The following is a 12,845-nucleotide window of genomic DNA, read 5'->3' as shown; positions in this document are numbered from 1 at the left end:
CAGCGATCAGTTAGACTATGATAAAATCCGATTTTGCCCAACTGATGTGAAATACGACTTGTCCCAAATTGAGTTTTATAATCAGTCCATTTCGTGGATTGCCATTTGGATCATCAAGCTGAGAGATATCATCAAAACACCAAAGCTCGCCAGAAATTCAGTTTGTGCAGAATTCAGTTTCAGCTTGCTTCTTGTGTTTGCAACTTCACACTTGAGTAAATATGTTAGAAACACAATAACAAGTTTTGTTAACATCAAAATCAAGATTGCAAACATGAAATGTTCCAACAAACCAGAAACTCTAAAATAAAACCTTTTTTTCAGTATGAAGCTTCTGCAAAATATATCCAATGTCTTGGGTCTTCATCAACATCAGCTCTTTGTTAGTGTACTTATTAGCCTAGCTCCTTTACAAAATCCACATTCAACAGCTAATATTCAAATTACACTCAAATAAATATCCTCAAAAGAGAACAGATAACCTCATAAAAATAAAATTTTCCAGCTTACTCAGGTTTATGGACTCCGCCAACAGTTTTTGTTTTAATCATCTTGAAGTAAAATTCATTTGGGTTCCTCAATGCTGCTTTTTCCTTAAGTTTCTGTTATAAACACGCAGAAGCGACTTACCATAAAATAAGAACTCGCCAAATTTCGTTCATAAAATGCTACCAAAACCAACAAGACGCAGGGTAGTAGAAATTACCAGTAAAGTCTGCTCCTTCTGGTGATAGGCTCGTGCACGAATGACATAATCTTTATGTTTTTCGAGCAATCCAAATTTCCTTCTCAAATGCCTGGTACACACAACAAATCATCAATTTAGTGAACCGTAAATATACGTCAAAATATTTCAAAACGGGCAATAAAGAAATTAATGGCCCCAAAAAATAATCACACTTATGGCTGAGCGCGCTCCTTGTGAGCTTTTCTTGGAATAGCATTCCTTAAAGACGACATCTTTATGCTAGCAAAAAAAATTCATAGAACTTTAAAATCAATTTAAGCACTTCAGAAAGGCAAAAACCACTACAGAAAACATAAGGGGCTAACAAAAATCTTGAGTTGAAATAATTTAACCGTGAAACAGCGAAGATTATCGGTACAAAAAAAAAACAACGGATTTCTTTCGTATTTACAACAAATTCAAAATAATTATTAAGCACATAAGACTCGCCTGTGGAAAGTGGTGAAGGCTTAGGGTTTAAAGGAAACACCAATGCAGAGAATCTTGATTTGATGAAAAGTATTTTATATTGTGGCAATAAAATTATTCTAAATTAACTAAAATTCAATCATGCAAATTGGCTTCCGGATTGAGTGCAAAAACTTATGTGAGACGATATCACGAATTGTATTTTGTGAGATGGATCTCTTATTTGGATCTTCCATGAAAAATATTACTTTTTATGCTAAGAGTATTATATTTTATTGTTAATATCGGTAGGGTTGACCCGTCTCACAGATAAAGATTCGTGAAATCGTCTCACAAGAGACCTACTCCTGATTGAGTATACAAATACACACACAACACACAAAATTATGATACCACAGAAATAAAAAACAAAATCTTTATATTATATTAAAAAATTTTGAAATAATTTTTATATGATTTTTTTATAATTAACTAGAATAATTACTTAAATATGATAGTATTTTATTATTTCAAATTTATGAAATTGTTAGAGATGATATCATATTTTAAAAGATTAATTTGGTTTATAAACATAAAGAAATATTTATTAGCATATGATAATTATAGACGAACCACAAAGTTTATAAAAATAGGCTTGGCGATATTTTTTATTAAACAAAATAAAATATTTTATCATCTGTTTGAGCTGATTTTTGTTACATAAAAATTAGATAATGACATTAAATTTAATTACTTCAGGTCTCTTAATGTTTAATAATACTAATATCATTGTGCATGCAATTATTTGATTAGAGTTTCATTAATTTTTAGATTAAACTATGAAGATTGATATTGAAAATATTAATGATTCTTTTGTTATAGTTTGGAATTATTATTTAGATAACGAAAAGGGTAAGGCGACGATTTTAACGACGGTTTCGCGATCCGTCACCGGAGGCTGCGTCGCATTCTAGAAGCGACGGTTTTTCAACTCCCGTCGCTTATAGCGACGGTTCTTTGGAAGAAGACAGTCGCTATTTTTGCGACGGTTTTAAGAAACCGTCGTTAATATTAAGCGACGGTTTATACAAAACCGTCGTTAATATTAGCGACGGTTTTAAAAACCCGTCGCTATATTTAGCGACGGTTTCGTAAAATCCGTCGCTATTTAGCTTGAACCGTCGCTATATAGCGACGGTTTTATGAAAACCGTGGCTTATCAAATTAAGCGATGGTTTATTTAAACTGTCGCTCTATAGCGACTGTTTTGATAAAACCCGTCGTCTTTAAAATTAAGCGACTTTTGATTGAAAACAGTCGCTAACATAGTGACGGTAGAATACAAGACCCTGGCACATGGGCGACAGTTTGTGGAATTGTCGCAATATTAGCGACGGTTGATGAAAAATCGTTGCTAATATAGCGACGGTTTTAATAACCCGTCGCTATTATAGCGACGGGTGTTAGTAAAAATTGTCGCTAAATTTAATAGGCGACGGTTTTTTTTAAATCTGTCGCTATATAGCGACGGTTTAGGAAAAAGCGTCGCTATAATAGTGATGGTTTTAATAAAACCTTCGCTACGCCTTCCGTTTTTTTGTAGTGAACCGCGCTATGAATGACAGTTGTAAGTTTATCCACTCTCAAAACCAAATCACGTTCTAATAACTTCACTATTCTATTCTTCAATTCTAAAGCCATCAATCTTAGTTCCTGAAGTAACAATCAATATCTCATCCAATAATCGGACAACATAAATCTTCAGTGGCTTATAAAAAAACATGGTCTGAATCTCTTTCAGCCGATACAAGATCATTTTCCACGAACTTAGGAATCTCTTTATTCGTGTTTAATAGTAATTCTTGAACATCCTTATCAAACCCATTAAAGTAAACATTGATCAACATCGAACTCAAGGCAGATTCTTGAGGCAGACCCCTACCTAAACAAACGTCACCCAATTCAATGTTGACTATCTTACATTCAAACAACCTTTTTATCAAATCTAGAAATGCCTTATCTTCAATTTTCTCACCCAGTATCAAAAACAACTTATCAATATGGCCATAACTAAATAATTCACGATCAAATTTAACAATAAATCACCAACTTGGGTTCACCACCGAATTCTTTAAATACCAAATCTATGTGTGGCGACCCAAGTTTGCTCGCTTGTCATAGCAAAAGGTAGCAAACCTAAAAACTTATGCATAAACCATAAAACTTGTTTGAACTCTCTCCAAAGTAACTCTTTTATTACACATATATCTAAATAGAACATATTTTTAAATGTTAGTTTTATAAATATATATATATATATATATATATATATATATATATATATATAAAACATTCAAAACAACACTCTATTTTCCCACTTTTTTCTATTATATTTTTATGGAAAAGAATTTCGACAATGAAAATATAAGCTATAAACTTTACACACATTATTGTAGTTCTTCGCAGTGAAATTTGATGAATCTGACTGCTCTAATGGCAGAGTATTTTTGGGAACTTAAAAGCAAGAAATATCACTATATCGGTAACTATATCTTTTTCATTATTTATAATATTATATTATTATTTTATATAATATAACAATTTTCAGTCACACCATAAATTCAACATGTGTTTTTCGATTCGATCACCGGTCCGGTTATGAAGGTGATCCGGTTATGAAAACATTGAAGTATACTTTTGTTTCCAACATCAGTCACAGAAAAATTATGTTTCAACGTTTACGGTTGTTCCGATTAAAAAATCACGCAGTTACGAAAATTGTGCTTCCCAGATGACTACAGGATATTGTTGCACGTCCCCTCCTCAGGTTCTCTCATTGAAGAAATCTTCGTTATATAAGTATTTTATTCAACGTTTCCTTTCCTGTCACCATTTATACACGGGTCTTGAAGTGGGACTAACCATTTCATCTTCACGCAGTTTGCGTTTCTTACCCCTTTTCTGCATCAATGATGCATTAAAATGATTACCCTACAGCGAAACAAGGAAAAAATGAAGCGTATAACGTACTCTCTGAAATATTGACACCTGTAACTCTTTCTGCATAGACATATCCGTGTATATTTTCTCTAGATCTTTTAACCGTTTTGTTCAAGCCTCTAGCTCTCGATATGAAGAATCTGTCTTCCTGCATGTTGACCGTGTTTCTATACACGATTAAACTAAACTCCTCAACCACAAATTCTAGTCTAACTTCCTCGATGTAGAAGAGAAACAAAAGTAATATGAAGGCCTAAAGCCAAGGAAATTTGGAAATCAACCAAAGCAAAACTCATCAAAAGGAAAAAGATTTGTGCACGGCGGACAGATAACCAAAGTAGAAAGATACATCATAGAAAAATAATTAAATTTTAGGAAAATGCAGCAACGATTGCCAACAAGCAAGACCCTTCAGGGAATATGATAGATAGTAGTTCATGATACAAGAAACGTCAGTTGGGTTTAAATTCTTTTGCACTTGTGCATCAATTCGATTTCTTGAACCAAAGTTTGTCAAGTGGCAAGGATAAATGATGGAGAAAAGTATCATCCCCTAATTCCCATAAAATTTATACAAAGATACAGCACTCACAATGACGGGATAGTATTGATCTCTGGGAAGAAATAGAAGCCCAGTAGAAAGTCCAGACAAGACAAAAAGGACACACGGCCATAAATATTTATCATGCACGCATAAATGGAATTATAATTAACTCTGTTAGAATTAAATTTATTGTGGAGATGCTAAGGAAAAACCAGTAGATGTTGGGTTAGTACAAAACCAGTAGATGTAAACCAGAAGCACTTAGATCGCGCTAAAACCAGTAGCAGCACTTATCAAGTACTGTTTAAACAAATAATTTCTTAGCTAAAACCAGAACTAGAAGGATACAAAATTCGAAATATACACTAACAGAATCTTGCGTATCTCAAAGTCTCTAAATATTACCGTTGATCTATTAACGTAATACTAGCATTTATTGCTTCATTAAATGCCATTAAATGTTATACGAGAACATCTAAGACGGTTTACCATTTTTTGTATGAACTGAGACTGATTATTTTTAATGTATTTTACAGGGTCCATTTTAAGCAATAAAGCTGCACCACTGAAAAGTTGAAGAGCCGTTCAGATTTTGGAACGTTAAATGGAGCCTATATATGGAGATGAAGGATTTTGTCAAGTGTATCGGTGTCGAAACAAAAAATCTGAATCAATAATATCATTCGAGCATTGTTAGAACTTTCAGTTATCTAAAAAGCTCAACACTGAAAAAGCAGCACACGCTTCATTGCATACTTTTGATCATCAAGATCATATTGTGCTAGCTATTCTCAGTTATATCTTCTTAAGCTATTCATTTCAGCAACTCATTGATAGAAGAATTTGTAACTGGAAAAGAGTCTTTTCCAGAACTTAAGATCATTCAAGAAGTTGAGTTGTAAAGCTAAGAGTTTCAATAGGCGAAGGGTAAGTCCTATTGTAGTGGGTGTGTACAACTGTTGTACTGTATTCACCAAAGTCTTTTAGTGATACCTTCTGAGAAACAGAAGAAGGGGAGACGTAGAAGATTCATCTTCTAACTTCCAGAAACAAACCTTGTGCTATCTACAGCTTTTCTGCTTTATCATTTTTCACCCACTAACCAACAGATCGTTTTCCGCACATTATCTTGTGATCTGCTGGTCTTTGAACTTGATCAAGAATTGCTAATATCTCTAACAGGATTTTAGCATATCAAAAGAAGAATTTATTAAGTTTGTCGTTGAGTTTATTCAACCCCCCTTCTAAACTCAACCCGATCCTCAACAAGTGATATCAGAGCAGAGTTATTCTTGTTCTGAAAAATATTTAACAGACATGGCTCGTTTCAGCAAAGTTCATATGTTCTCAAAAGAAGATTTCGATGACTGGAAAATCAGAATGCACGCTCATCTTGCGGCTCAAGATGATGACATGTGGTATGTCATCACAGATGGTCCATTAAAAATCTTAAAGCCAAATCCAGCTATTGCTATCACCGAAGGTGCAACTCAGATGCTTGAAAAACCAAGATATGAATGGACAAGTGAGGACAAGAAGAAAGCCAATCTTGACAACGTTGCGAAGGACATTTTGTACAAGACACTCGACAAAAATACCTTCAGCAAAGTCAAGATGTGCCATACTGCCAAGGAAATCTGGGAAAAATTAATTCAGATCTGTGAAGGAAACGAAGAAACAAAGGAAAACAAACTGTCTGTAGCCATGCAGAAGTTTGAGAATATGAAGATGAAGGCTGGAGAAACTATGAATGAATTTGATGAACGATTCAGCAGCCTTGTCAATGAACTCTCAGCTCTTGGGAAAGACTCTGGCAGTAGAGAAATTGCATTAAAAGTAATGAGAGGCCTACCCAGAGAATAGGACGTCAAAACAATGGCAATGAGAGCTTCTAGAGATCTAAACAAATTAGAATTGTGATCGAGCAAAACTTGCACAGTAAAATCCCCAATAAAAATATGATTTTGTATGCTCAAAATTTATCGCAAGTGCACGATGTCAAGTTATAATATAGTGTACGTGAGTACGAGTATCGTTCCACTGAAGACTGTGTTTAACAATTATTATTTTCAGTTATTTAACAATTAGCAACGAAAATTGAGTTGTGTGATTATTCCTACTAAACTCAAATAAATATGCAATTAAAAGGATTCAACAAGTAATGAATGAGAATTTATATCTAAAATGATTGAGTTAAATTCAATGAGAAATGGATTTGTTGGGAATCTCGGTTCACCTACCCCTCGTTAATTAATTAATTCGTTCGATCGTGATCTACGCTTTCGACAGGATTTCCTATTCTATTGAACACTCTCTCTCGAGCTATGCCAAACTAATTCGACTCAATGAAGTAATTAAACGTCTTTAATTATTTATCAAGAGTGAATCGCATTTCGATCTATGAAAGCCCATAATTTTCGACCCTTAGGACTATGATTATCGGCACGTATCCAATTTCATATATCTATGTAAATTGTAGATCCGCGGATTATACTACTCGATCCTATCACTCGTTATTCTCTCGAACTCACTCGTGATATGAAAACGTCGTTAAAGTAGCTACGCTTTAATGACACGATAAAACAGTAGTAAAATCAAGAATAACGCACGATCGAAATATAAATTAACTCAAATCAACGTTCGGGTAGGATCCCCTTTAATCCCAACAAATAATGAGTTTAGCTACTAGAATTCATAGTAAAAATAAATGCAACAATGTTTAAAATGTAAGAAACTAGATTAGAAATACTAGTCGAGACGAAATCTGCGAAGAACGATGCTCGGAAAACTTTGAATCTTCAATCCAAGCGCAAAGTTCTCTCCAAAAGATTGTGGCGGCTCCAAAATCAAGTCTGAATCTCTTCCAAGTCGTCCCCTAGACCTCACCATATCATCCCCTCTCGAAAATAAGGAATGGAATCGTCTGGTATTTTTTTCAAAAATACACCCGCGCCCGGGCGGATGTAAGTTTCCGCCCGGGCGGATGGTCTTCGCAGATTCAGCTCTTCGATTTTCATTTGACGTGCCCGGGCGGATGTAAGTTTCCGCCCGGGCGGAGGGTCTTCGCAAATTCATCTTTTTTCTTTTCTTTGACGCGCTCGGGCGGACATAAATATCCGCCCGGGCGGATGGCTCTCTTGACTTTCTTCCTCTTTTTTTCAGTTTCTTCATAAATCTCTGCATTTTCGCCCCTAAACACATGAGCGACACAAAGACATAGATTATGCTAAAACAACACAAAATGCACGAAATCTAAGTGATAAATGCAACACAATGGAACAAAACACGATATGAAAAACAAGTAAAATCCACCTCTATCAACCCCCAATACTAACCTTTTGCTCGCCCTCGAGCAAAACAGGTGACAAGACAAAACTGGAACGTGACACAAAGTAACCCGACAGTGAACTCATAATCATCAACTAGCCTCAGCGAAACTCAACATTTTCCCTTGTCGATCAATACAAACATAAAATCTTCGCACTTCCTTAGGTCTAGACATGGTTTCAAATAAAGCATGAACGTGTGTGTGTGTCATGTTAGTCCTAGCAGCGCACATGACAGAGAGATCCATTTCCAACCATTGTAAGAGAATTAAATCAGCCTGTTAGTGTAAATCTTACTCTCTTTATTCCTCTGCACTCGGTATCCATCAGCATGCAACTATTTTCCTAATTTTTTCTGAATAGGAATGCAGCAATGAAAGGACTATATTAGAACTTTTCATCTCATATTCAAATCCATGTTTTACATTTGTAGCCAGGAATAGGATTTCATTCCTTTATTCGGCTCCCCCAACACCTTACATCTCCAACTTTAGCCAGGAATAGGATTTCATTCCTTTATTCGGCTCCCCCACACCTTACATCTCCAACTTTCTCTTTTTTTTTGTTGCTGATAGATACCTCGATTCAAGAGAATATAGTCAAGCTCAATTCACACCGTCAAACATCTTTGTTCCCCACTTTAGTTTAAAATTTTCACCATCTTATCATGCATGCTTTTAGTTCTAACATTCGTGTAAAGAGAGTTCAATACTCGAAATAAAACTTCATGTCTCTACCACAGTAAGTGCTAAAGAAATGCGAGTAGACGATCAACAGGGCATGTCTCATCACTTCTTAATCATCCTTGGCTAACAAGTACTATATCGAACACGGTCGGCTGACACACAAAGATATGCAAAACAACTAAAACTACATGCCAACGAACAATACGAACACAGCACAAAATGACAAAAACGACACAACACCCATCCACCCCCCAATACTAAAGTCAAGCATTGTCCCCAATGCAACAGACGATAGAACAGCGACAGATAGTGCATAACAAAACCGATGCAATAAGACGGAAACATGCAACAAAATTAGAAATATACAAAATGATCGAAAGGAAATGCGCGAAAGAAAAGAAGGGATAGAAGTGACTCCCCTCTCACTGATCCTCCTCCTCGTGCTCCTTCGGGGGAGCGACGCCAGCGTCTGGCACCGGTGCGTCGGCATAATGAAACTAAAACGGCGGCGGGAAGGCTGGCATGGGTGGTGGGAGAAGGGATGGGTCGACACTGCTGTGGCTCAGGGATAAACGGAGCATGGCGTCAGTGGCGGTCTGATAAGTCTGACTCACCGCCTGCCACTGAAGTTGATGATCAGCAAATGCCGCAAATTCATCCATCCTCTCATGCAGAAGGCGTCGTCTAGGACGCGGGGCCGGTGGTGGAGGCTGCTCTGGTAGTGGATCAAAGGTCAAACTGCATCATATAGAAACAAACTGAGGGAACGCCTTCCGCCGCACCGCGGTCTTCTGTAGCCAGCTGGCGTCGTCGAGAACCTTGGTCGGTGGCAGCCACTCATCGACGTCCTGAAAAACCACCCCAGCGCCCGCACATAGCTCGGTGATGATGTGGGGAAAGAATAACGCCACATTTGGATTATGGATGCTCAGCTGGATTTGTGAGTGAATGATCTTTCCCGCATTGAGTGGCAAATGTGTAATCAGCGCATATATCAGCAGTGCCCTGTCCCGCTGGACTTCACTCGTGTGCCCGACTGGCATCAATCGTGTGGCAAGAAAGGCATACCATATTGCCGCCGGGACTAGTAGAAATTTTTCAGCGAAACATGTGTGCGACCCCGGTGTCTTCCACGGAGACCCCGGAAAACATATTTTTTGCATCATCAAGTCGAGATTGGGGTCCGCCACCCATGCCGTATACAACGAATCGTCTACCGCCGGCATTTCGAGCACCCTATTAATTTCGAATGAACTGAAATCCACTAATTTCCCCCTCACAAATGGCTTACTGTCACTCCGTTCAGCCGCATTAGCATAAAATTCGCGTACAACAGGTACCACCGCGGCTTGGGGTTGGGCACAAAATTTACCCCATCCCCTACTCGCAGTTTGATTGATAATAAAGGTAAACTGCTCCAGTTGGAAACCTCGCTCCCGAATCGGGGCTCTATGTATTTTCGCATGCTCATATCGTTCCCTAGCAGCAGTATTCACAAATAATTGAGAGGTATGAGATGACGAAGACGAAGCATCGTGACTTACCCGAGCCTTTTTAGGTGCCATCGTTGTTGATTATTTGGGGAGAGTACAAGTAGCCCGGAGCAATAAGCGGGTCGCCGGAGAATGTTTTGCTGGAAATCAGTGGCGGCGGCCGGAATAAAGCAATGGTGGCCGAAAAATTCAAATCTTGACTGGAAAAACTCACTTCCTGATGTTTGGTGAAGATGGTGACCCAAGATTGTCCTGAAATTTGTGCAAGGCAAGAGATTTGAGCAAGATTTAGAGATGAGGGGCGAAAATTTGAGGAGGGAGGAGTAGGGTTCGAATGGGGGAGAAAGAGAAAGGGCTACAGACTTTTAAGTCTGGGCGATCCACCCGGGCGGATGTTCCTCGATTTTTTTTGAATAGGGGCGCGCCCGGGCGGATGTAAGTTTCCGCCCGGGCGAATGTTCCTCGAATTTTTTTTTTGAAAAGGGGCGCGCCCGGGCGGATGTAAGTTTCCGCCCGGGCAGATGGTCCTCGAAATTTATTTTTTTTTTTAAAAAAGCGCGCCCGGGCGGAAGCTTCATGGCATGGATTTTTTTTAAAAAAAAGTTGCGCTCGGGTGGATACAAATTCCCGCCCGGGCGGAAGCTTCACGGCTGTGCACACAAAAATATATATATATTTTTTAAAATAAAACAAAACAAAAGCAAGAGAAAACAAGCAAATCGACACGAAAGAAAAATTAAATCAAATGCAAGAGAAGAGGAGGAAAAGTAGTTCTCAATTTATAGTCGAGAGCTTGACTGTCGGTCCGTCTCAGTTCAGCATGTCTTGGAACCGGGTGATTCCAAGTTGTGACTCAATTGTGCCACCCATGTAGTGCTTAAGGCGCTGGGCATTGACCGTAAATGTCCCATCCTTCCCATCTTTCAACTCTACCGCTCCCGATGGATAAACTTTCGAGATCACGAATGGACCGGACCATCGTGACTTCAATTTTCCGGGAAATAGTCGCAACCGGGAGTTGTAGAGTAGGACTCTTTCATCTTCTTTGAATTCTCTTTCGATGATCCGCCTATCATGAGCCTTCTTTGTCTTTTCTTTGTATGACAGTGCTAGATCATAGGCCAGATTCCGGAATTCCTCCAACTGATCTAGTTGAAGCAAACGTCGTTCACCTGCATCAGCAAAGTTAAAGTTCAGTGCTTTTGTTGCCCAATATGCCCGATGCTCTAACTCTACAGGTAGATGACATGCTTTACCAAACAAAAGCCTATACGGTGTAGTGCCTATAGGTGTTTTAAAAGCAGTCCTATATGCCCAAAGAGCATCGTCTAACCTCACCGATCAATCTTTCCTATTGACACCTACCACTTTTTCCAGAATCCGCTTAATTTCTCGGTTAGACACTTCCACTTGACCACTCGTCTGGGGATGATAGGGGGTAGATATCTTATGTGTGACACCATATTTGCTCAAAAGTTTTTCAAATAGTTTGTTGCAAAAATGCGTGCCACCATCACTAATGATTGCTCGTGGTGTTCCAAATCGGTTAAAAATGTTTTTCTTTAAAAATTTTAGGACCACTTGAGCATCATTAGTGGCATACGCTTCCGCCTCTACCCACTTAGACACATAGTCCACCGCCACCAAGATGTATTTTTTCGTGAAAGAACTGGGGAACGGTCCCATGAAGTCTATTCCCCACACATCAAAAACCTCACATTCAATGATATTATTTAAAGGCATTTCATGACGGTTAGAGATGTTACCTGACCGCTGGCATTTATCACAATGTAGAACATAAGAACGAGCATCTTTAAAGAGAGTTGGCCAATAAAAGCCACATTCAAGTACCTTGGATGCCGTCCTTGTTGGTCCGAAATGACCACCTACCTCACGGTCATGGCAATGGTTGAGAATTTGATCAAACTCTTCCTCAGCAACACACCGTCTTATCATGGAATCTGCACAAATTTTAAACAAAAACGGTTCCTCCCAAAAATAGTATTTCACATCAGAAAAGAATTGCTTTCGTTGGTGAAACGATAGGTTTGGTGGAGGTGTGCCTGTGACAAGAAAATTAGCGAAATTTGCATACCATGGACAATGTTTCATCTCAAACAGTTGCTCGTCAGGAAACCAATCGTTAATAGCTTGATCTACACAGTCATTACTAACAAGCTCTAGTCTAGATAAATGATCCGCTAGCACATTCTCAACACATTTCTTATCTTTTATTTCCAAATCAAACTCTTGTAACAGTAAGATCCACCGAAGTAAGCGTGGCTTTGCATCTTTTTTAGCAAGCAAATATTTCAGTATAGAGTGGTCTGTGTAAATAATGACTTTTGACAAAACAAGATATGCATGAAATTTATCAAGTGCAAACACTACGGCAAGTAACTCTTTTTCAGTGGTGGCATAATTTAATTGTGCTTCATCTAGAGTCTTACTTGCATAGTATATGGTGTGGAATACCTTGTTCCGTCTTTGACCGAGGACAGCACCAACCGCAGCATCACTGGCATCGCACATGATCTCGAAGGGCATATCTCAATCCGGTGCCACCAAGACAGGAGCCGTCACCAAGCGCTCCTTTAAATCCTCGTATGCCTGCAAGCAGTTAGAATTAAAATCAAAGGGCATATCTTTCATAAGTAGAGA

General features: G+C 38.3%; 1 pseudogene; it reads right to left on the bottom strand.

Moving 5' to 3' along the window:
- Positions 1–4,003: 4,003 nt before the first annotated feature.
- Positions 4,004–12,845, bottom strand: part of LOC140803109 (probable U3 small nucleolar RNA-associated protein 11) — a 32,226-nt pseudogene continuing 23,384 nt past the window's right edge.

The sequence above is a fragment of the Primulina eburnea genome, chromosome 10 (assembly GCF_022965805.1).
Source record: "Primulina eburnea isolate SZY01 chromosome 10, ASM2296580v1, whole genome shotgun sequence".
Classification (NCBI taxonomy): domain Eukaryota; kingdom Viridiplantae; phylum Streptophyta; class Magnoliopsida; order Lamiales; family Gesneriaceae; genus Primulina; species Primulina eburnea.
This window is presented reverse-complemented; position numbering and strand designations above follow the sequence as displayed.